At 39.3% G+C, this 26,488-nt stretch overlaps 1 protein-coding gene across 1 annotated transcript in view; it reads right to left on the minus strand.

The window, feature by feature from the left end:
- The window catches only part of LOC126412724 (uncharacterized), an 803,546-nt gene extending 781,321 nt beyond the window's left edge, over nucleotides 1–22,225 (minus strand). Inside the window, exons 1-2 of the mRNA XM_050082449.1 lie at nucleotides 22,080–22,225; nucleotides 21,864–21,959 (exon numbers count right to left, since the gene is read on the minus strand). The gene's annotated coding sequence lies outside the window, so the exon portion shown is untranslated. The remainder of the gene's footprint in view (nucleotides 1–21,863; nucleotides 21,960–22,079) is intronic.
- Between the last annotated feature and the right edge of the window lie 4,263 nt (nucleotides 22,226–26,488).

Consider the following 26,488-nt stretch of genomic DNA (forward strand, 5'->3'; position numbering starts at 1 on the left):
TCTGTATCGATGTAGTCTCGGTGACAGTGATAAGGGAACTTGTACATTCCAAACTTTATAAGCTCTAGATCGTCCCTCACAGGCCTCATGAGCTGTTGCATTTCTGCTGATGAAGTGTTGTATCTCCTCAGTAGGCGGCTAATCTTTCCCGATACTGTGACAAAGAAAGGAAAAAAAGCAAGTTTCTTGCTCTCTTCTTCGGTCATGTTTTCCTGTGATACAGGGTGGTGATTGTAGCTATTTTTCCGGAAGACTTTTCGGAGACTACTTCTAGTATCAGATTTTAAGCGTCTGAGATCACTTTAGAACAATGGAAAAGAGCGGTCAGAACGCTACATTTATGTGGCAAGATATAGTTGGTTCCGCAATCTATCGATTCTGCAGCCATTCCAGCCAACACCTGAAATAATGAAGTGAAATCATGCTGCAACCGCAAGATGAGGTGTAGACAAATTGAAGGCCCATTTTCATAGTTCAATTACTTCAAGCTTCATTTTGAAGGCTTGCATTCTTACAGTAACGAAAGAATTCGCCCAAAGGTGTGTGACACACTCCCTCTTATAGTAAAATCTATTTCCGTTAACCTTACGACAGTCACTAGGCATTCCGTGATTATTAGTAATTTTCCTGTGTGATTATTATCATCTTCTGCCCCACCCCTCCTCCTGTCAGATATTTCGTGCATTTAATGTTTCCAAAGATTTATCTATGAGTCTACCATGGTGAAATTGTCGTAGGTTGCGACTTGTTTAGTAATGGTTTTTATTCTAATACATTAAGAAACAGTTACAGGCATGCGTATTCAAGTGCAGAGATATGTAAACAGGCAGAATACGGCTCTGTTAGATGGGTTACTGCTGCTACAATAGCACGTCATCAAGATATACTTTATGGAGACAACCTCATGAATCCATGAATCCTGCATGTAACCAGGGGACTGTTCAATCAGGTGTAGGCTCTGTGATGGTGTGGGGCTTGTGCAGGTAGAGTAATATTGGACCCCTGATATGTCTGTATACTACCCTGACAGGTGACACGCACGTGAGCATCCTGACTGATCACCTGCATTTATTCTTGTCAACTGTGCTTTCCGATTGATTTGGGCAATTCCAGCAGGACAATACGACATACCAAACGTTGAGAATTGTTACAGAGTGGCTTCAGGGACTCTCTTCTGAGTTTAAACAGTTCCGCTGGGCACCACACTCCTCAGACATGAACATTATTGAGCATATCAGGGATGCCTTGCAACATGCTGTTCCGAAGGGATCTCTACCCCCTCGTACTCTTACGGATTTATGGACAGCCCTGCAGGACTCATGGTGTTAATTCGCTCCATCACTACTTCAGACATTAACCGAGTCCATGCCACGTCGTGCTGAGGGAATTCTGCGTGCTCGAGTGGCGGAGGGGGGGGGGGGGGGGGAGGGGGGCTTCACGATATTATGCAGGGTGTAACATTTTCTTTGGCTCTTCGGTGTAAATCAACGTCATTATAACCCGTGTTTCATTTAATAGTCGTAAGCTTACCCATTCACAATTTTCGAGGGTCCATTTCCGTGTGTTTAACTACGGCTCCGATAGTTATCCTCCGTTTTAAAACCGGTTCACCATCACCCTTTTAGCGATGTATGTCAGGATTCAAATCACTAACCTGGAGTGTTCGATCTACAAACAGCAGCGCCCATCGACACTTAGCCTTTTAAACGATAACATTACATCCCTTCAACCTTAATATAACAGGCAGCTAACTGCACATGTATATACGCATGGTACCTGTGTGTCAAAATGTAGCTTCTTATAACTGCGCAATGTCTTTGCTAATGACGGTACTTACCGATTCCCAAATCGATCCCTTGGTTACTGGCTTTTGTCCTTCCTTCCAACTGGGTCCCACAACAGCTCTGACTGATGGCGGAACATATCTAGTCACTTTTCGTTTCCTTCGTTACCAGTCGGCCTCTATCAACCTATCGGCTATGCTTGCACCAACCATAGGACGCTACAAAAGGCATCTTAGGTTTGAATGAGCAATGTCATTGAATAATTACTTTGCATAATGCACATCTTTTACATTATATTTAAAATATCCTTAGCTGTTTACTATATGACCATACGTCTAATAATAATATAATAGATTCCGCTGAATGCAAACGTGTCTCACAACCATTGGCTAACAGTAAAGTTATGTCGGATGGGTGTGCGTGATTATCAGGGACGTTATGCCGGAGGGATGGGGGGATTATTTGCAGTTAATCTGCTAGCACCTGAGCGTTATTCAGGAGTGTTCTTTACGCCTGTCCAGAGCAGCCTGCTCCTCGCCACCGTCTTCTGCTGCCACCAGGTGTATGTCAGTCATACATTTATGTTATTCGTAGACTGTATGCTAGTCCTGTGAGCTAAAAATTTTGGAAAGTTTTTATAATTAATTTCCAGAGAGTAAAGTGATGATGATCCTATAAGATATTGAAACTGGTTACCGAACGAAATAAATAACTTACATGCGATGAAGATTGCTGCTATTGAAATAATTTTATTATCATTTTATCGATCTCCGTTTTTCCAAGAAAAATATTCCATAAAATTCCTGTTTCACTAATCTGCACTATAGCGAGTCGTGCGAGATACAGGAATATTGAAACCACGAATTCTTTAGCACGGTATGGTACTGTAAAGGACGCTAATTCAACCTGTCTCGTCGACGCGGTGACAAGTCTCTAATTTTTTAAAACACTGTTCAGTTTTTACATGAGTCATTAGAAGGATGACGAGAGTACACAAAATGAAATTTTATATTACAACTGCCTTCAGCCGAACATATCACCGTCGCAGGGTTAAAGTTCTCATTGCGATGTAAAATATTGTCAATGCCCCCGTTTGGGAGCTGCAGGTCAAGTGGTCGCTTTCACACGTCGTTTATTGCGCAAATCAGGTCTCTTTGAAAGTTGTAACCGCACGTTCGAATGGCCAGGATGTCTTTGGAGATATTTAGTGTTTGATGAGAAGTTTTGAATTCGTATAGCTGATTCATGAATCTGTAATCTCCCATGGTTGACTTTCTACATTGGTGCTCTTAAGTTTCTCTTGAGCTTTAGTCATTTTTAGTCAAAAATATTCATCGGTCTGTATTTTCGCCCTCTAAATACCTCATATCTTTGTGAACATTATCTGACACTTCTCCTGAAGCGTCAGTATTTTCATATTGTGTGTTTCTACATGAAGTTCGCATCGTGCAAACATTTAAAGAAATCTTCAGTGGGTTGTAAAATCTTCTCTGTTATTAGCTATTGTGCCATATTTACTACTGAAAATTGGTATATAGTCAATATAAATTTCTGAATACTTTTCTTGACATTTTCATATTCTGTGGCATTCCTGTTATCGTTGACTTGGCACTCTCGCCTCTGCTTTGTTAGATATGAGATTTTTTTTTTTAAATTACACTATCCCTGCAAAATGTTTTGCCGCCAGTCCACTTCTGAATGAATTTTATTTCCAAAGAAGCTGAAGTTTCCGCTGAATATAATTTAGTACACTTTCCTAAACTCCAATAAATCCTGGTAATCTAAAATCTTTATTTTCTGCCCAATGAGTCCGTTTGGTTGTAGCTTGAAGTATGTTTTAAATTGGGATCTAATGAGACTATGACCACTCGAAATACTTAAATGATTTAATACATTCATGTTCGATAGTATTTCTTTATTCTTCATTAAATATAATCAGTTTTGCCTTCAGTATCATTTAGATTTTTATGTGTCCAATTCCTATTCATTCCACGATAAAGAAAGTTAGAATGTTGGTAGAGGTGTAGGTAAATAAAACCATACATCACTAGAAAGGTTCTTTTACGGAAATGTTGTGGATGTACTAGGTTTACAGGATATGTAAACATGATTAGTGTTCACACTAACGAACTGACGAATGGTGGCAAACGCTGTTCACTAATTCACTTTTGTGCAATCAATATGTCCTCTCTGAGTGTTGAGTTACCACAGGAAATTATTGCAAGAAACCTTATTGAGTAAAAGTATGCAAAATACATTTCGTTTTTTCCTAAAATTGCAAAAGAAACTGAACTAAATTGTTTGAACAGCTCAGTATTAAGATTCTTACATATCAAGTTCACTGATATGTATACACAGTTATTCTCTGTTTTCTCAAATTTAGGGGAGTCAGTTTTTAGGAAAGACTTAATTCCTTGGAAAACTCATTAACAGACACTCTGTTACTTTCCCTCTAGTGGAATTTCGTACAACACTATTATAATCAGCATAAAGTAAAAGTTAATTTAAGGTTTATACACATGTATAAGGAAGAGGAGTAGACTCAAAATTGAACCTTGTGATACTCCATTTGTAATTCTTCCCTGTCAGTTTTTCCCTCTTTACAACATTAATTGAATTACGCAGCACAACTTTTTGGATTATGTTTCATTATGTATGATTAAACCAGTTAGGTGTGAAGCATTTAATTTGAAAAAAAAGGTGTGAGTTTTCTAAATCATTAATAATCACAAACAAACCACCTGGCAATATTGTGCTATTTGACAATTGTAATATTTTGTGAATGAATGTGGAAATATGATTTTCAGGTGAGCAACTCTTCTGGAATGCAAAGTGTGATTTGCTAAGGTAATTGCTTCCACTTAAATGTGAGGTTACTCTTAAGTATATTATTTTTTTTCAATATTTCGGAAAAAAATGTCAGTAAGAAACCTGACTGATAATTATTTTAAAGCTTTCTTGGCTTCTTTTTTATAAGAAGGTTTAACAGTTGCTTATATTAAACTGTCAGGAAGAATTCCATATATCACTGATGCATTTCGTGTATCACTAAGGACATCAGTTATCAACTTAGAACATATCTCAACTCCATTTAAAATTCCATCAAAAACACATGAACTTTATTTTATATATATATTTTTCAAATTTGTTGATTTTGCTGCAATTTCTACTTGCTTAAAGTTCTCTGTGATGACAGTTCTAATATATTGTCCTGCTTCTGTAGCTGAATCATTTAATGCTACTTTTACAGCGACATTTAGAAAGCAGTTATTAAAAATACTCACTATCACTGAATCAACAGTCACAACATTTTTATTTAACTGAATTGTTATGGTATTTTGTACACTGACTAGTTCTCTTGTCTCCCATTTCAAAAACCCAAATCTTATTACCTGCATTACGTTAGAAAATACATGCACACCTCGGAATCTTCTTAAAATATGTCCAAATGTCAGATATTGACTTATTCTGGTCTTTAACTAAATTTTAGATTTTAATCCTTTTAGTTATCCATGGCTTACTTTCTTTAAAGTACTACCTGGACAACCATGTCTTATGTAACTAGGTTTGGACATAAAAAGAGGTTGGAGTGCCCAATGGCGTGCATCCATTGGCAAAGTTTATCTGTCCACAGTTCCCATCGTTTTTCATTTTGACCAGAATACTGATGTTGCATCACCCCTTACATGTCAGTATGTTGTCAGTATGCCATCTAACAATGACATCCATAGTGCATAAGTACAAATGCAGATGAGATTGGCGATCTGTGCATAACTCTCAACTCAATTGTGTGTGTCCACAGCGGTCTTAGTCCAGACCTGACAGCTGATTCTGAGAGCCCAGAGTCAGCAAGATCAATATGCAAGCTGATCACTTGCTACAAAGGTACCAAGTATCAAGTAAATGTCAGCTTCTGTCATTGTCTGTGTGACTCATTATACATTGAAATACAGCTTCATTAGGCAATATATATTAATGGTTATTTTTTAGGTATAAACAACAGCATACTGTGGATCTCAAGATGATATTTGGAAGTTGGTAAGTAATTTTATGAATATTATTGTGAATCTGTAGAAATTCTTGTGATTTGTACACAAGCTTAATACAGAAACTTACAGTTTTGGATGACACAAACACAATGCAACTACCGAGTGAGGTGGCGCAGCGGTTAGCACACTGGACTCGCATTTAAAAGGACGACAGTTCAATCCCGTGTCCGGCCATCCTGATTTAATCACTGCAGGCAAATGCAGGGATGGTTCCTTTCAAACGCACAGCCAACTTCCTTCCCCATCCTCCATAATCTGATGAGACCAATGACCTCTCTGTCTGGTCTCTTCCCCCCAAAGCAACCAACCAACCATAATGCAACTACCTTAAAAATTTGTGAATTAACTATTTCCCAAATCAAATTGATAACTGCTTACAGCATCTGTCTGTTGACAGATATAGAATTTCCCCCTTGCTCACTGGATTAGTAATAGTCTGAAGGCAAACTGAATTGCTACATTTCCATAAAATTAGTTTTTTCTTCGTATTTCGTATAAGATTCATTGTGAATTTTAAAATTATATTTCATTTAGAGATAATGCTTGAAAAGACTTTTTCAGTGTGTCACACAAGGAAGAGTAGAAAGTCAGATCAGATAGTGAAGCTGTGAGAGTAGGTCACAAGTAATACTTCCACTGGTAAGTCATTGACAGACAGTTTCCGCCTCCCAGAAGGTTACACAGGTGAGTTAGGTTTTCATGTAAGCCTGATAAACACTTTCTAGTTTTCCTTGTGTGACACACTATAAAATTATTGTGATTTTCATGGCGTATTGATAACACAATTTTGAAAATTAATCGTTCGACTGCAGGAACTGACAAAGGATTACTAGCTGAACGGTTGGACCACTGTCATATGATTTACAGGGATATAGAATTTAGTCCATTTTCCACAGACTGATAAGTTTTGTTGATAGGGTAATAATTGATATTTGGGTGGGTTAAGGAAATTCACCAATTACTCACATAATATGACATTGCTCTTGTCTTAGCTCAGTTCTTACTCTCCACGAATAATTCTGTGGCATGGGTACCATATTTATGTATCATATAAAGTAATATATGTTATATGTAAAAATGAATAGTTGTAATTTTCAAATAGTATTATATCATTCTATCTCAGTTATATGCTTCTGACACATGTATTATATTTTGTATTTAGTTTCCTAACGGAAGTTTCAAGATACTGTTCTACAAACCGGTCATATATAATGACTACAGCAGAACCGCACTTTAACTGTTCCTACAGCCACTGAAAAAGGCTTCTCAGGCAAAATCTCTAAATTAAATATAATTTGAAAATTCACAATGAATCTTACACAAAATACAGAGAAAAAACTCATTTTATGGAAATGTAGCCATTCAGTTTGCCTTCAGTCTGTTACTAATCCAGTGAGCAAGGGGGAAATTCTATATCTGTGAACAGACAGATGCTGTAAGCAGTTATCAATTTGATTTGGGAAATAGTTAATTCACAAATTTTTAAGGTAGTTGCATTGTGGTTGGTTGGTTGCTTTGGGGGGAGGAGACCAAAGAGCGAGGTCATCGGTCTCATCGGATTAGGGAAGGATGGGGAAGGAAATCGGCTGTGCGTTTGAAAGGAACCATCCCTGCATTTGCCTGGAGCGATTTATGGAAATCACGGAAAACCTAAATCAGGACGGCCGGACGCGGGACTGAACCGCCGTCCTTTCGAATGAGAGTCCAATGTGCTAACTACTGCGCCACCTCACTCGGTAGTTGCATTGTGTTTGTGTTATCCAAAACTGTAAGTTTCTGTATTAAGCTTGTGTAAAATGCTTAATATATGATGTTAGAAACTTAGCCACAGTTTGTGATTCAATACACTAATTCAAAGTGAAGGATAGGAATGCACTGCATGGAAAAATTAAGTTTAGGTCGTTGCGGGAAAATCTTACTATCGTATGATAATTGATATCATAGGTTGTGTAATTCGCTGTTCGTTTCCCACCAATTCATGCTATCTGAACGCCATTCTATCTTCTACTTGAATATCACAACTAGACAAACGAAAACGTTTATTAAAAACTAAATGGTGTAACATGAGCTCCAAAAAGTGAAGCATATAATTTCGAATACCGATAAAAATGGAAAGATGAATTACTAGTCTGCTAACCTGTTTGTGACTGCTTATCATCTGATTAAAAATTTAGCCAGTCTACCCCAACTATCCGAAACCGTACCAAAATAAAATTTAGGAATTTCTACATTACCGTTCTTCCGAGAACTAGTCGTTTCCACAGCGGACGTAACAGGTCATGAATAGCGTATCTTCTGTAATACTTCCGAAAATACTCTTCTCAAAACCACACACATAGAACAGAAGTATGGCCACATAGATGTTGATTTGGTCGTTTAACACTACGTCTTGTATTTCACCTATATGTGTACGAAATTCTACACCGTTTTTACTGTATTCGTCTGTCTGTACTCAACATCTACATGATTTTTCAGCAGATGAGAATTAAGTGTCTCGCAGACGTTTCGTCGAACGATCTTCAAGCTGTTACTCTAATATTCCACTCTATAGTAGTATGCGTGAAAAACGAAAACATAAATCTTTCTGTGGGAGCTCTCATTTCTCTTATTTAATTACGATGAGTATTTCTCCCTATGTAGTTGGGCACCAACAAAATATTTTCGCATTCGGATTGGAAAGTTGGTGACTCAAATTTCGTGAAAAAATCTCGCCGCAGCGAACCTTCGTTTTAATTGCTGTCACCCCAAATTGCCTATCATATCCGTGACACTGTCTCTCTTATTTCGCTATAATATAAGACGAGCTGCCACAGTAGCACCTTTTTCGATGTCCTCTGTCAGCTCTTTCTTAAACTGATCCAATAAAGTGTAAATGAGGTCGGACAAGTGTAGGCAGTCTTCAGCTGATCTCTTGCATGTTCTAAATGTACCCCACTACATTATCTGTGTGATACATCCAGTTTAAGTTATTCATAATTTTAATCTCTAAGTATTTAGTTGATTTGATTGCCTTTAGATTTGTGTGGTTCATCGTGTAAACGAAATTTAACGGGATTTCTTTCAGTGCTTATGTCGATGTTTTCACACTTTTCATAAATTCAGTTGCCAGTTCCTGCATCATAGATAGATTGTCTGAAACCTTTTGCACTTGGTTTTGATTCTGGTCACTTTAGTAGACGGGAAATGGCATCATCATCTGCAAACAGTTCATGAGGCCTACTCAGATCGTCTCTTACATCGTTAATATGAATTAGGAACAGCAGAGGGCCTACAACACTTCCTTCGGAAACACCTGATATCACTTGCGTTTCACTCCATGCCTCTCCGTCAATTACGACTACGAACTACGACCTGTGACCTACGAACTGTGACCTTTCTGGGAGGAAATTACGAATTCAAACAGCTGAAGCGATACTGCATAGGCACGCAATTTGTGTAGATGGCGTTTGTGAGCAAAGATGTTGAAAGTCTTCTGGAAATCTAGAAATTTGGAATCAGTGAGATCCCCTATCGGTGGTAGTCGTCACTTCATGTGAATAAAGAAGTAGTTACGTCTAAAGAAAACTGTATTTTCTGAATCCTTGCTGACTATTGGGATATAGATCATTTCTTTCGAGGTAATTTCTGACGTTCGGACAATGTATACGTTCCAGAATCCTATTGCAAATCGGCGTCATTGAAATCGATCTAAATTTCAGTGGATTATTCTTTACGGTGTATCTCCTTACTTTTAACATTAGTCTCAAATCTTCATTCTGATTGGAGTTGGACCTCTAGAGCCTGTAAATGACAGCATTCGTATCGAAAAAGTTATGTAATTGCATAAATAATATTCCGTAGATTTCACGGAGAGGAATCTGTAATATTAGCAAAGAATATAAAGGGTGGTCACATACAGTCTTAAAATTCTGTAAGGATGCTGCAAGGTAGGTTGCACCAAAAAGTAACCGTTAAGAACAAAATTCATTACGCTGCGCCGTTTCGGAGTTAATTAGCGTTGAAGATAGCCAATCCGACCGCTTAACGGGAAAATTCAGGCTGCCCGCTAGAGACAGTGGCGCCTAACGTGTTCTTCGTTTGGTTTCCTAAAACCGAACAAGAGAGCGATACAAAAATTGGACATGGGGCGCTAGTAAAGACCGAACCCGAAAGAAAGGCTGAGCAGTATCGTGCGCTATCATCTCCGCAATGAGAACATCTGACACCAATAATATCCCACGGGCCGTTCGAATTTCAATGGTAATTAACTGGGAAATGGCGCAACGTATCAAAGTTTTTTCTTAACAGTCATTTCTCAGCACAATCTTCCCTCCAACAACCTTAAGGCTTTTCGGACTGTTTTTGACCACCTAGCATTTGAACGCACATTTGAGCGTATGTTGCTGGCTAATAGCAATTCTTTAATTAGCCACATCTCATAAACTGTGGCTTGCTTTATTTCTAGGCATACAATGTATCTGATTTTTACAGAACAGTGGTATCAATGAATTACAAATGTTCAAATGGCTCTGAGCACTATGGGACTTAACTTCCTAGGTCATCAGTACCCTAGAACTTAGAACTACTTAAACCTAACTAACCTAAGGACATCACACACATCCATGCCCGAGGCAGGATTCGAACCTGCGACTGTAGCGGTCGCGCAGTTCCTGACTGTAGCGCCTAGAACCGCTCGGCCACTCCTATGAATTACATTACTTGCTTGCAATGGATTCGTTAGTTCTCACCACTGAAGTTGTTCATCCTGATTCTGGATTATTGAAATAAAAAGGCGTACTAATGAACGAACCAATTAGAGAGGGAAGTAATTTGTGAGCTTAAAGAATGGCTGCTTTACCTCATTAATGAAAGCTGTGGGGGCTCACTCAGAAACAGTACATGTTGGAATCCTCGTATTTCGAGTGTAATGTGTTCGACTCGGTCGAACAGAGCTTTCCGGTTCTGAAGTCCTTAGCTTATTATCCTGCACATAATTCATAACGGCCGACTGATAATGGTATTGTGGCCGTCCCGTGTAGCGTGAGCGGAGGTCTGGCGCGGACGCTGTGTGGAGATAAGGAGTGACACAGGCTGACGGAGTGCCGCGGCGATGCGTGACGGGAGCTAAATGAATTTCTCGGCCGCAAGTACGGCTGCAGATAACAACTCGCACAAACTGGTAACCCTGATAACCGGTTAAGGGACAACGATAAACACTCTGATGGTGTAATCATAACCGAAACTCTGGAACGTTCTTGCCATGACGTGGTGCCACACTCAGGAGGTACTTCAACCGAAAGTGACTCTGATATAAACAGTCGAATATCGCAGAGAAACATTTTCACAGACGATCTAGTACGTAGAAAGTAAGGTAAGCGTGTTTCACTAAATTGGTCCACGCCATTACTTTGCTATGACATGAAAATCTTACATCCCTATTGATTAAATTATGTATGTGATAGAACTGGCAGTTTGTAAAGGTCTACCTGAAAAGAAAACAATAACCTTTTTCTTCTAATAAATAAAACATTAATTATAGTTGTGTTTTAACTTTGAAATAAATATCAGCTACTCCGTGTTTTATTATGTGTCATCCAACGAAGACTGGCAGCGATTACGTTTCACAGAAGAATTCGAGAATGACGAGAGACGAGACATTTGTTACGTACCTCGTTCAGACGAAATCATGATACTATAAAGTTTCACAATCACTCACGCGTCACGCTGTTAGCATCAGTTCTAGATATTTCTGGTGCTGTGGAAATATCAATTCTCTTATCGAAAGGCCATTTCAGACCTTTGCTGATCAGACCGATTTAAAATTTATGAAGGCAAAGGGGAACCGTAGTGTTAAATTAACCGCTACAGATCATCGCTCACAATGAATTGCAGCGTTCTTCAGCATACAAATGTTTAGGTAAGAGAGTAAGGGAATTTTATATTCTGATGTAAAATTTAACTGAAACTAATGACAACGCACAAGAGTCGAAGCTCACTGAGGCATTCTTATCAGGAGTTACATTGAGTGTAATGTGGAGTGAACCTTTTCCACGGTTCTGTGGTACATATTACCAGTAAAAGGACTGTCACTAAACCGGTCAAAACTAAAAATATGATGATTATTCTTGGAAAGAGAAGCTTTCCTTGAGCGACGAGTATTCCTTAAGGAAATAGCGATAGTGTTTACCACAGCCTGATCTCCACACAGAAAAGTCAGTGGGCGCTGACAGAAGAGTTCTGCAAGAAAAGCGGATACGATGTCTGTCGATGTACCGCTAGGGTGTACCATCATAGAAACAACAAGAACATGCAGGTACGTGACAAGTTCGTAGCGTTAGTAACTAATGAAGCTCAGAACGTTGTTCTAATTGGGGTACGATTATCGGTTAACCTCAGACTCAGAGGACCATTTTAATTTTATTGCTGACGTCGCCTTATACGGAAACTGCCAACGATGAATAACAATAAAGAATTCAGTAACTAATAGAGAAAGTTGGTTAAGTCAATCAAACTTGCCTCAAATAAGGATAAGTAAGAAGTGATACTGCATTTGACAATAGAAGAAACTGGATCCTTAAAGCAATAGCAACGTTAGAGACAAACTTCGCATTCTGTCAGCTTGGTAAGATATATAATGGTACTCCTATGAAAGTGATATTACAATGATCTCGAGAAAATGGCCTAATGGAGCAGACACAAGACAAGATTTCGCTACGACACACTGATCTAATAGTGAAATCATTACACATTTCTAATTGGGACTGTAGAAAGAGACCAAACGTTAATGTTGGGAGAAAATCGACTATTTAAGGTATTACGGATGTTACGGGAGTCGTAGAGATGTATAGAGATCTGAATGGTAGTGGAAGAAAGAAGACTTTCTACTCGTGAAGAAGCACTGTTTTGCTTTTAAAGAAATTATTTGGAATTGACTTTCTGCATCGCAAATCGCTCATACGAATTGAGAGCACAAGGTACGACAGACAACCAATTATCTAGGTAGAGAATAACAGATTCAGGTAAGCTAAATTACGTGCTTTCTGGATGTTTTCTAGCGAAACCACAGGCTTTATCCATAATTATTATAAACTCTGAGGGTTTGAAATAGTTACCGAGTTAGATGTTTTTCTCAATGGGACTTAATATTCGGTACGTAGCTTATCTATACTACAGGAAAGAAATAGGGAAAAATATTGTAATCTATATCACGCTATCGGCTGGAAGAGCTGCATCACCGAATACAGCGCTGTTTTCAGCGTATATGATAGATTAATTAACATATTAAATACCTATATAATTACGAGACAAACGAAACGGATTATACTGTCACAATCTCCACTTGACATTCGTCTTACATTTAGTGTTAGTATAGATTTTTCGCTTCTACAACAAGGGTTATAGGCGCGTATTATCCACACGTAATTTCGATGTAAGAGATGTCACCAAAAATGGGACAGAGGAATAATTTAAATCCTGTATAGAGAAATCCGTTTCCTATAAAAACTTTCGCAATTTATAACTGTGTGCGGGGCACAGATAATGTGAACGTTAGAGTGCAGCACAGTCCTTCAGGTCTGATGTAAGGAAAACTTCAAAGATCTGTTAACATGAATGGGCAGTATACCTATTACAGAACAAATTAAAGTTGAAGATGATGAATCGTAGTAAAAGAATAAAGCACATTTACTAAATGTAACAACTGGAAGCGACAGAATAGCGGAAAGAGTGAGAGAATTCTCCTATACACGAAACAAGAATGTATAGAATAGCCGAAGATGGAGACTGACACAGATGAAAAAGACTTCTTTTCAGCAAGAGAACTGCACTGATAACTGACATTAATAACCGCAATGAGAAAGAACTTAAAATATAGGTCTTGAATACAGTACTGTATCGAAATGGATCACTTAAAATCCGGAGAAAAAGGCATTGGAAGCACTTAAAATTTGGTGCTAATGAAGATGTCAAAAATTAATTGGACAGCTATAGTGCAATGCGAAAAAGTTCTAAAAAGGATAAGTGAGGAGAAAATTCAGTGGAAGACACTTATTAGAGAAGTGACAATGGATGGACATTTGCAACGGCACCCAAGAACAGCTGGGATGTCGCTGGAAAGGGCAGTAGCTAGGAGAGACAGTGGATGTAGAACAAGACTAGAGTATGCAGAACGTATTACATAGGATATTGTATTTAATAGTTACTTAGATATTGAAAGAGTAGTATAAGATAGTAACAGCATCGATCCAGTCAAAGACTGGTGACATAAAACTGTAAATATGTTTATAGGTACGTTAAGGCAACTGGACAAGTAATATTACTTACAACAGAAATACAGATCCAGCTCAAAAAAGGTTAATTAATATTTAACTTTTCATCGATGTCTGGGTGATTTGAGACGTCATACAAGATGAAGGGGAAAAAGTATGTAGAAAATAAACCCTAACCCTTTTGCAGACAGGTTATCGGCTTTTACAAGTGGTTAAGAGAAACCACGGAAAACTGAAATGTCGGTTACCATAGGGGAATTGAATTCCGCTTCTTACGAATGCGATCAACTGCCTTCCGAACTCCGTAATAGTTAACTCTATAGGCTGGAAATAGTCCGTAATTTTGCTAGGTGATACGGATTTAAGTAAAGTCAACTGCATCCCAAACTTTACAAGAGGAAACAGCAGATTTCAGTTACCTTTGTTTTAACACACTGTTCTTCCAAATACATCCATGTGCACACATATGTCATGAAACTAGAGACTTAGTCTGTGGAGCATATCATCCAGTATTTACAAATATTTATATTGGGACCGCCTTTATAGCAGAAATCAGTAATAGTTCACCGGTTTCAACTATTAACCATTCGTCATCAGAACCGAAAGAGAAACGACGGAATGCGAATAGTTACTGCAACACATGAAATAAATAAAGTGCATACATATAGAAGAAAATATACCTATTCAGCTACTTACAGAACAACGTGTCACAGTAATGGTCACAATACAAAAACTTTGTCCGTAAGTTGGTCTTCTTGATCACATAGAACATGCAGTCTACAATAACCGGCTTCGGCGTACATTCATCAGTAGATCTATTACAAAATACAAAAACAATTATGTGACAAAAATAAGTTCAATGGGGTAAGAGCTAAAGTAAAGAAAAACTGGAAATGCTCAGTAAACATAACGTGGCTGACATCCATACATACCACTAATAGTATTGTGTTACAACCATGAACGTCAACCATTCTGTCGTGTATGTACATAAAAATTCTATTAATAAACCCTTATGTTCTTAACAATATTTACAAGTTTTATTTCTGTACATTGTACTTTATTTTATGTCAGGCACTCACTTTTAAATGTGAAATCAGTAAAATTAACAAATACGTATATTATTTATTAAGCTAATGAATTTGTGATGTTTATCATTTATTACCTCAGCGCTAGTGGCCTCTACTGGCTACAACTGCGTATAGGAGTCTCCCAGCCCATCACCAGCACGTAGCACATTCTTACGTGTGCAGAATAACGTTGACACTTGCATCAGAATACCTTTAATGATATGTATGGCTCTCACCCGTGTATTCCTAGATATTTTGTACTTTGAGCGCTCAGCCAATTAAAATTACTTTTGTCACTTAGTGTTTTTTTCTGTTATGCAACAGATCTGGTGATGGCAATAAGCCGATATCGGTCACTGTTATTCTGTAATATATGTGATCAAGACTTGTTTACAATTGATAAAATACGAGCCGTCTTTCATGCTTCTTTGTCATGTTTATGATATGAGTAGCGAAAGATACACTATATTAGCACTACATGAAGCATTGATGTGAAAATAAAATGTCAATAAAAATAATTATCTGAGATTCGCCTGCAGTACTTGATCTAAAATCCAGTCGAGTTTGTTTCTGGCAGGAGAAATATATGATACATATCATGAGGAAACACCCTGACTGTGTTCTTCACGAATATATTGAGTTTAATCGAAACTTTTAAATCGAGATCTTTGAAGAGTTGATTTCTTGACAAAACGTCAGGAGCGAAAGTGCGTTGTATTTAAAACATGGAAGAGACATGTTGGCTGAGCTATTAATTTGATTTAGTGGATACGTCGGGGGAATTCTATTTGTCTCGGCCGTGCGCTGTCGTGGTAACATACTGACTCAATTCAGTAACAAGTAAACTAGAGTGCACGTGGAAATTTGCGGCCTCTACAGGCCACAATGCCAAACTATCATCATGTCCTAAGATTCTATAGGTTGTCTTATACGATTTCTTTTGCTTGTAACTATTTATGTTTTAATCTTAATAACCTCATCCATTCCTAAATTATATTATTACTAGTATGGGTTACGAAATTTTTCTGTGACATACATCTACTTGTCATACTATTTCTCCTATTAAAAACAAAAGCTTGTGGATTGTAATTTAGGGGTTGTGACTTTTAGGTAATGAGTTTTCTGCGTTTTATGTACACATCTCTGTTTGATATTTGATTCTTCTAACTTATGTAAGATGAGGATACTTCAGTGAAACATACGAAACAGTTTATTTTGCTGTTATAAGCGTGATGCAGAAGCACGAAAGGCTGTTCGTGTTTTGTGAGCCTTACTGTGACGTCTGACAATCTTGATGAGTATGTTTCCTATAATATGTATGCACTTTTTTATTTCATATTTTATGGCAACTATTTAGACTGTGTCTTTTGTTTTCTTTCTTAGTTCAAATGATGCCAGCTTAAGAGTTTAAAGCTTTAACCTTGTTATTAACTTCTACCATAAAAACAATCTCTACAAGAAAACATCTCTAGGAAGTGGTTGATATACAGTGCTACAAGAAGCTCCGGACAACCCGTCGGAAAATTTTTCCACGTAAATGGTCCAGAGAGTCTCCGTTTGCATTTGAGAACTCATTTGCCACAACACTTGACAGCACATGCGTCGTGAGAAATACACAGGATCAGAACGTACCACATGATTTACATAAAACTCTTTCGTTCCTGAAATATTCAAAATGCCATCCTTTACTTGCATGAAGCTGCCATCGCTTTAAATCCCTGGTGCTGTGCTAAATCCATGGTTTACTCTGAATGGTTTCGGAGTCGTGCACAATAAGACACGACACCGTTGAAAATGTGTTTCTACTGGCAAGTAGAATGCTGTGCAGCGATCTTTCGTTTCATCTGTGCCTTGAACGTAACTGGGCGTTCGTGTGGCTAAATATAGCCAGATGTCGCGGACGTTAGTCTTCTGCATTCCCAGAAGTTATTTGAACACTCTTGACATCTTCTGTCGAGGCTCGATACACATGAAATTTGAAATACCCCTATCAATAAATGCGTCCAAAGAGTATGGAATTGAGGGAACCAGCCCATCTCTTTATAATAATCTGTCGCGGAGACTGATTAACGCAAGAAATACATCGTAATCAGACTAGCCAACAGGGCATTTTGAACAATCCATGCAAAAGAGAATTTCATGTTTTAAGCCATCAAGATCTGTTGTGTATTTCCCGTGGTTAATGCACACTCAAGACTTGTGGAAATGAGCATTTCAGGGGCCATGTATGTGTAACTTTCACATGGTGAGCTGCAGTACACAGACAAAATTTCAGATGTTCTTCACGGATGTTTTCTGAGTATTTCGAGACAAAGTAATAACGAAATTATGATGTCTTCTGTTGGTTGCCCCAGTGAAATTCGCTTCTGTGAAACTAACCAACAGTGGAACGCCCTTGTACAGGTGCACAGGTACAGTGTTTTGGTTGCTGTCCCTGCGCGAACAGCACACTATAGCGCCGTTGTGACGCTTTTCAATTACATTCAGTGGACCCGTGCACGGTTTCAAATCTGCTAGCTCTTCATCGGGAAGCCTATTCACACTTTTGTGAATCATTGCTAACGTGCAATTGACAAGACAAACACACCCTAGGTAGAAGCCGGCAGTACTGGATATAAGCATGTGGGCGAGGAGCAAAGTGGGCGCTGCAGTTCAAAAATGGGTCTGAGCACTATGGGACTTAACTGCTGTGGTCATCAGTCCCCTAGAACTTAGAAGTACTTAAACCTAACCAACCTAAGGACATCACACAAATCCGGTCACTCAGGCCGGTGGCGCGGCAGTTCACGACAACAAGTACCGTGAGTAAAAGGAACATCGTCACTGACACTGTTTCACAAATAGTTTCATTAAAATCCAGAGGTAAATTACGGTAGGAAGCAAACAGAAATTAATGGTTCAACACACGCTACGAGTCAATTATAACAAAATACTCAGGAAATCAACATGAACAAACTCCGAAATTTTGTCGATGTATTTTCGGTTCGCCCTGAATACAGGAGAAGCTGAACTTTTCCGACAACACTCGGTGCTGGATAAATTTCCTGAGTATTTCGTTTTGTATCTTTATTGCATTGAAAACAGTGCTCACTAGTGCACGTGCAGACGATGTACGCTACGTCCCTTGATTCCATTCTGTTGCGGTGTCTGCTGTTAACAACTGTAGTGCGCAGTTTACTGCTCGGTTCTGCTTGGGTTTCTTTTTCCGGTGATGTTACCAGTGAATGTTAGCTGTGTGGGTAGCTTTACTAATGAAAAGTTGGCCAATCTGCACCTTAGTACCTAACGTATGTGTTCACTGAATGCAACGGAAGAGAGAGACATGTGCAAAGCTATTCCCGGAGGAAGGGCAACGGCTGTTGCATTGCTCTGTGTTGTGTCGTTCATAATTTGGGTTTTGTATATTTCAGACTACTTCACTGTTTTGAAGGGAACAGAAGCAAGGGTGACTGCGGTAGCAATCCGAATAAATCATAATTACACTTTTACTCTGTAAGGAGTCGCCGTAGACCGTGGGTCTCTTATACAAAAATACTCGGATGGTATCCTTGAACAACCAAAGAAACTTTCTCGTTCGAGTTCCGATTAACTTCGCATGTAAGGTATCCCTAAAGTTTGGTCATTATTTTTATGTTACGTTCTGTGTTTTGAAAAATCTCATTCCTGACGTGAATTAAGGATAACAGAAAACACTATACCTACAACTTCCGTTACGGCGCTAGTTCAGTGCGTAAGTAGATTCTGCTTTGTTCCAAGTTATTAGAGGTAATTCGGGCGACTGTTTTTCCACTGTGCGACGGTTAACGAAGCGCCCTTTGTCGCCTAGTGTTCTCATTAGAAGTTGACGCGTTACACAGTTTCGACATTCGCCGCGAAGCCGCACCAGAGAGCAAAACCTCGGCAGCTTCCGCCCCCTTATTCGCCGATAATAGCGTTTCCAGTTTATCGGCTTTACACGGGCCGGGTTATGAGCGGACGTGTTCCAATTATGCGGTTATTGATTCAACAAGAATGTAAAACAATTGGACGCTATCCTTGCCGCAAATTACGCATCTACACGCCGGACGAGGAAGTTATGCAAACGCTGCACCAACAGAGGGAAAAGAGCGTAAATGATTCTGTACTCGCTCTCAAACGCAAATTGCTAATCTGGAACAGAATTTTGTACAAATACATATAGTCTAAATTAAAACAATAATGGTGCGGTAGATACCACTTCATTCGATACGCTATGCATTTAGATGATTACACAATTATTATTAGATGGATTAATTTCTGTTTTACATTTGCAGGCAATTAGTACCGTGCACATATTGTCCTTTTTTGTAACCAGTAATATGGGGAAAATACTTAACGTGAATGCCCCACTAAACCCCTCGCTGCCGTTGACTCATTTACATCAGGGCGAGATCTCTGTAGATAAAGAAAGTGTCGTTGAAGTGTGGTAATCTATACTTCGGCTACGTTCACTTGGAGATCTTGATATAATTTGAGATGCTTAGACATGTAACATCGAAACAATTATTTCTTATCGTTGTCGATGTACCAATCTCTTTTCAAGGCTGGTCTGGTGTTTTGTTTTACCTGCTTTAGAGGTACATTCTTAGGTATATCCATTTAAAAGTCAATGTTCTTCCTTATAGCTCGGTCTTTCTGTAAGGAATGTCGTACCATCATTTTTAAAATATGTTGAGTATATCTTGGAAATGTGGTGACGTTCACGAGAACTGTAACGTGAATATTCCACACTACAAACTACTGTGACCAGTCACAACCATTATACTTTTCACTACGCGTTTTGGAGAATTATACTCCCAGTATAAAGTAGATTTATGTCAGTTAATAATGCATGTATGTATTATACTTGCGGCTTTTCAGTAACGTGTAACACTGTCTTCCATTGGTCACAGGCTTATTTTCCAATCGTGTTCAACATCATTTTCCGTGAACCGAAGTGGTCCAGGATGGAGTTCCATCATAGTTGCTATGTTCAGTTTATACAAATCGTTAGTGATGTTCAAAATGACTGGGTAATCAGCTCGTGACCACTAGAAGACGGCGTCACATATTGCCAGATCGTCCTACTTACAGTACATACATGCCTAATTACAAAAATCCACCTAACGATAGAGATGTTCTATTGTTGTTGCTGCTGCATTCTTCAGTTTGTATACTGGTTTGAGGCAACAATCCACGATAGCCTATTCTGCGCAAGCATCTTCATCTCTGAGTAAGTCCTGACACCAACCTCCATTTTAACTTCCTGATGGCAGCGAAGTCTAGGTCTCGAACTACAATTATTATCACCCACACATCCCTCCATTACTAACTTTACGATACCTTCTTGCCTCATGAAGTGTCAAATCGACCGCTTACCCTCTTTTGTGATGTTGTACTATAATTTTTTCTTCAGTTCCTTACCGCACGTCCTTGTCAGTTACTCTGTCTACCCTTCTTATTCTACATACTCGTGGTCCTCTAATACGCATAGTGGAAAGTCTAATAAATGTGGGTAGTTAAAGTAATATCTAGGTTCGACTCATATTCATGACGGCTACCCCCAAGCCTAATCTAAAATGAAAACTTATTATATAAATTGGTTTTACAAATTTAAACGCCTGTTTCTTTCTGCACTGTAATTTTACTTACATTCCAGACGATTTTCACGTTTAATGTTAAAGGCATATGGAGTAATACGGATTTGCTTTTACGTTTATTGATTTGAATGAGCCCACATCATAACTTTTACGTGAATTAATTGTTTCTAAGTGTTACTATTTAACTGTGAAATTATACCGGTTTTTCATGAGTGACGTTGTGCCTCGTACCCTATGAAACCCATATTTCAGCCAGACTAGTGAGTAACTGCAAGTAACAATTTATTTGTTTGAAAATAGGGTTAGAATGTTTCGAATCTGTTACTTATAATCCGCCTTGATTGCAAAACTTTTATTCATATGACCGGTTTCGGTTCATCTAGAATCATCTTCAGATCTGTAACGATAACGATACTAATTTACTATTGCGCGAATGCAAATCTTTTTCAACCTGTCTAATCAACATCAAATGTATCAGAACGTTCCTGACATTTCGGTTACAGGAGTAACCCGTACAAATCCAGCAACTTTCACATGCTGCGTCACATAAAATTGGTTAGCAGAATGCACGTCCTTAATATTAATTAAAACACTAAATAACAGAAATGACGTTCATTCTGCCAACCAATTTTATGTGACGCAGCATGTGAAAGTTGCTGGATTTGGACGGGTTGCTCCTGTAACCGAAATATCATGTAAGTTCTAGTACATTTGATGTTGATCAGATAGGATGAAAAAGATTTGCATTTGTCAAATAGTAAATTAGTATCATTATCGTTACAGATCTGAAGATGGTTCTAGATAAACAGGTCATATGAATAAAAATTTTGCAATCAAGACGGATTATAAGTAACATTGTAAAATCACTGATTGCTGCTTTCCTACCAGACATTACGTCTATTTTTGCAAAATTTCGAATCAGTTACAGTCAAATCTAAAAACGAAACTCTATTATAACGTGTTAAAAACACTGAACATGCAGTTCATATAAAAGGCGAAACGCGTCTCAATATAAATAATAAGGTAAGATAGCAGCATGAGAAGAAATCTAGAATGTCCGCATTTACATATTACAGTAGATGCAGCGTGAGAAAAATTATAAGAGCTGTTTGATACTTACTCGAAGATCAAATGTCCGTCCCTGAAGACGGAGACAGTACAAAACCAACTCCTTGACAGCACGAGGAGATGACGACTGGTCGAAATCTCTCCAAAACTGGAAGAAGACAGAGAAAGCATTGAAAGATATCGTAATATACATTACGTAGCTGCAAACGGAAATCTAGTGTGCTGCGGATGGACGAGCAGTAGATGTCAGTACGAAAGAAAGGTTTACCTGCAACAGTATACACACGCCTCCCGCGGCGATGACAAATAAGCACACGCGTCGCGCACACGGACACCGGCAGCGCGGGTTGCCGGCCTTTAGGGGCAGCGGCGGGCGCTAAGCCACACCAGCAGCGGAAGACGACAGCGCCGGGCGGCGAGCGCAGCGGGACTGCGCCGAGCCGCGCCTGACGGGGCGCAGACGTCGGCTGCCGACGCCGCCGCTACTACCCGTTCAGCAGACATCGTCCTGAGCGACGCGCCTCTCTGTTCGCACGGCCGAGTGCCTGTTATCCTGAGGATGGTGCGTAGGCAAACAGTGAAACACTCGGCTTGATTAACGGGCGCTGTGGAATGTGCAACACGGGGGTAAAGTGTATAACAAAATACACACATACCAGTTTACTTTCCTTCAGGTAGCTATTACTCGGCAAGGCGAAATGATTACCCGCCTGTTGCATGTACTAACATTGTCACGTGAAGAGGAACTGTCACGCTCCAATTCAAAGTAGCGCACATTGTTTTCTCGCACTGCTTGCACATAAAGTGATAAACGTGAAATACGAGGGCTCTTCGGAAAGTAAGGGACGATAGGTTGCGAAATAGAAACCACAATGAAAATCGAAACTGTTTTATTTGCAATAGTTAGCTACAACTTCCAGCTACTTATTTCAATAGTCACTGATCCGCCTTAGACGTTTGTCGTAGCGTTATACCTACTTTCCAACACCCTGGTTCTAGAAGGCAGCCGCCAATGCTTTCCTCCAATTCTCTACGCTGGCCTGCAGCTCGTTGTTTGTGCCAAAATGTTGTCTTCATAGCCAGCGGTTCATGTGAGCAGAGATGAAACTCAGAGGGAGACAATTACGAGCTGTGTTGTGGGTAATCAAATATTTCCAATTGAAAGCGAAGTAGGAGCATCTTCATTTCCCCTGAAGAATGCGGCTGAGAATTGTTTTGAAGAAGAAACCGCACAACAGTTATGTAATGTTGGCTGCATAGCTTCAGGCGAAATTTCTACCAGGCCCTCGTACTTGGTGGGAGACACTATCCATACAATGTAGGCTTTCAGCTCAGTGTAGAAATGACAACTAATAAGCAGAAGAGGAAATTCGATGGCCTACAGAAAGGTAGAAGTGAAACATGAGTCGCTGGCAACTCTCGAACTGTGATTAACATGTCTATGAGAGAATTAACAAAAGAGGATCATTCAGTTCTATCGAAAGGAGGCAACTTTGCAGTCACGCCACTAAAGGTTCCTACGGAGGACATTATAGCGAATGTGGACTTAGGAATCCGTTTGTTATCATCGCATTCCGCGGATGAAAGAAGGAGTGAAACAGCCAGAATATTTCGCCAAGCGAAACCACCTACCAGCAATTTGTCTCAAGAGGAAAGGAGGGCATTGAGGGAGGTCAATGCGGATAAGAGCATTATTGTACTTGCAGCTGACAAAGGAAATGCTACGGTTTTGCTGTACACCGAAGATTATCACAAGAATATTAGTGACCTTTTGGATCCCACTACGTATAAAAAGCTTCAGAAGGATCCTACAACCAAAATTTTGAGAAATGCCAATCAACTGATAAAACAATCATCTCTTTCTTAGGATGATAAAAAACAACTCTGCAAAACGGAAGCTTATCCACCCAGACTATATGGACTCCGAAAGGTACCTAAACCACAGATCCCGTTGAGACTGATTGTGAGTGCCATAGGATTTCCAACACAAGAAGTGACCAGATATCTCGCCTGCTTGCTGCAAACATACATTGGCAGAACGGACAGTTACATTAAAAGCTTGGCGCATTTTATTGAAAAACTGAGGGAGATTAACGTTAGCTCAAGTGATATTCTTGTGAGCTTCGATGTAGTGTCATTGTTTACCTTGGTGCCTGTAAACGAAGCTATTTCATATATAGCATATATATTTTTCCGACTGACATAGTGGCTTTATTTAAACACTTCCTGCCGACAACTTATTTCTAGTACAACAACGAGTTTTACGGACAGATTGACGGGGTGGCAATGGGAAGCCCTCTCAGCACAGCTGTTGCCAATTTATTTATGGAGATCTACGGACAGCGAGTGCTGCAGACTGCCAGTAAAAAGTCGGCTAAATGTTACCGCTATGTTGATGACACATTTGTAATTTGGACTAATGTTGAAGACGAGCTGGATGTCTTCTTGGAGCACCTGAATAGCACTAACCCGAAAATACGGTTTATGATGGAGGAAGAGAGCAACGGTCAACTCAATTTCCTAGATGTGTCGGTAATTAAACGGGTGGATTGGGCGCTGGACCACAAGGTATATAGAAAGAACACTTATACGGATCGATACCTTCATAAGGAATCAAACCATCATCCTGGGCAAAAAAGTGGTGTCATGAAAACGTTGGTGGACAGGTCCATCAAAATCTGCGAGCCGTCTTACTTACAAGATGAACTAAATCACTTACGGTCAGCCTCCATGAAAAATGGATGTACCAGCAAGGAAATTGAGCGAGCCCTCCACAAAAAAAAAAAAAAAAAAAAAGGCCAGAACTCCAGAGCAACAACGGTCACCTACTGGAAATGTTTTCCTACGTTCATTAATAAAGTCACGGACCGTATCGGGAAAGTTCTGGCCAAGTATGGGGTCGAAACAATCCTCAGACCCACCAAGATGATTAAGGAATATTTAAGAACTGCAAAAGATGTCCGACACCCCCTAGCAACAGCGGGGGTATACAAAATTCTATGCAGTTGTGGCCAAGTATGTATTGGAACAACAAAAAGAAGCGTAAACACCAGCTTAGCCGAACATAAAAGAAATTGTCACTTAGGACACATCAAAAATCGCCCGTAGCTGAGCATGTTTTTCTAGATGGAAACCACGAAATGAAATTTAATGAGACAAGCGTTCTAGCACGAATATCCCATTATTATGCGCGCATGTATAGGGAAGCAATAGAGATTCACAAACACCATAACAATTTTAATAGAAAAGAGGATGTTTTAAAGTTAGACAAATAATGGATGTCGAAGATGTGCCAGCAGAATGACAATCGATTACTCTTAATCGAGAATCATGACGCCTTCCAAAGATAGGCATACCGTCGGCTTCACGTGACGAATGGTGGTGCCCCCTATGTTGTTGTTGTTGTGGTCTTCAGTCCTGAGATTGGTTTGATGCAGCTCTCCATGCTACTCTATCCTGTGCCTTCATCTCCCAGTACGTACTGCAACGTACATCCTTCTGAATCAGCTTGGTCTCCCTCAACGATTTTTACCCTCCACGCTGCTCTCCAATGCTAAATTTGTGATCCCTTGATGCCTCAGGACATGTCCTACCAACCGATCCCTTCTTCTAGTCAAGTTGTGCCACAAACTTCTCTTCTCCCCAATCCTATTCAATACCTCCTCATTAGTTACGTGATCTACCCACCTAATCTTCAACATTCTTCTGTAGCACCACATTTCAAAAGCTTCCGTTCTCTTCTTGTACAAACTATTTATTTTCCATGTTTCACTTCCATACATGGCTACACTCCATACAAATACTTTCAGACACTGACACTTAAATCTATACTCGATGTTAAGAAATTTCTCTTCTTCAGAAACGCTTTCCTTGCCATTGCCAGTCTACATTTTATATCCTCTCTACTTCGACCATCATCAGTTATTTTGCTCCCCAAATAGCAAAACTCCTTTACTACTTTAAGTGTCTCATTTCCTAATCTAATTCCATAAGCATCAACCGACTTAATTCGACTACATTCTATTATCCTCGTTTTGCTTTTGTTGATGTTCATCTTATACCCTCTTTTCAAGACACTGTCCATTCTGTTCAACTGCTCTTCCAAGTTCTGTGCTGTCTCTGACAGAATTACAATGTCATCGGCGAACCTCAAAGTTTTTATTTCTTCTCCCTGGATTTTAATACCTACACCGAACTTTCCCTTTGTTTCCTTTACTGCTTGCTCAATATACAGATTGAATAACATCGGGGAGAGGCTACAACCCTGTCTCACGCCCTTCTCAACCACTGCTTCCCTCTCATGCCCCTCGACTCTTATAACTGCCATCTGGTTTCTGTACAAATTGTAAATAGCCTTTCGCTCCCTGTATTTTACCCCTGCCACCTTTAGAATTTGAAAGAGAGTATTCCAGTCATCATTGTCAAAAGCTTTCTCTAAGTCTACAAATGCTAGAAACGTAGGTTTGCCCTTCCTTAATCTTTCTTCTAAGATAAGTCGTAGAGTCAGTATTGCCTCACGTGTTCCAACATTTCTACGGAATCTAAACTGATCTTCCCCGAGGTCGGCTTCTGCTAGTTTTTCCATTCGTCTGCTAAGAATTTGCGTTAGTATTTTGCAGCTGTGACTTATTAAACTGATAGTTCGGTAACTGTCACATCTGTCAACACCTGCTTTCT

This window comes from Schistocerca serialis, chromosome 7 (assembly GCF_023864345.2).
Source record: "Schistocerca serialis cubense isolate TAMUIC-IGC-003099 chromosome 7, iqSchSeri2.2, whole genome shotgun sequence".
Classification (NCBI taxonomy): domain Eukaryota; kingdom Metazoa; phylum Arthropoda; class Insecta; order Orthoptera; family Acrididae; genus Schistocerca; species Schistocerca serialis.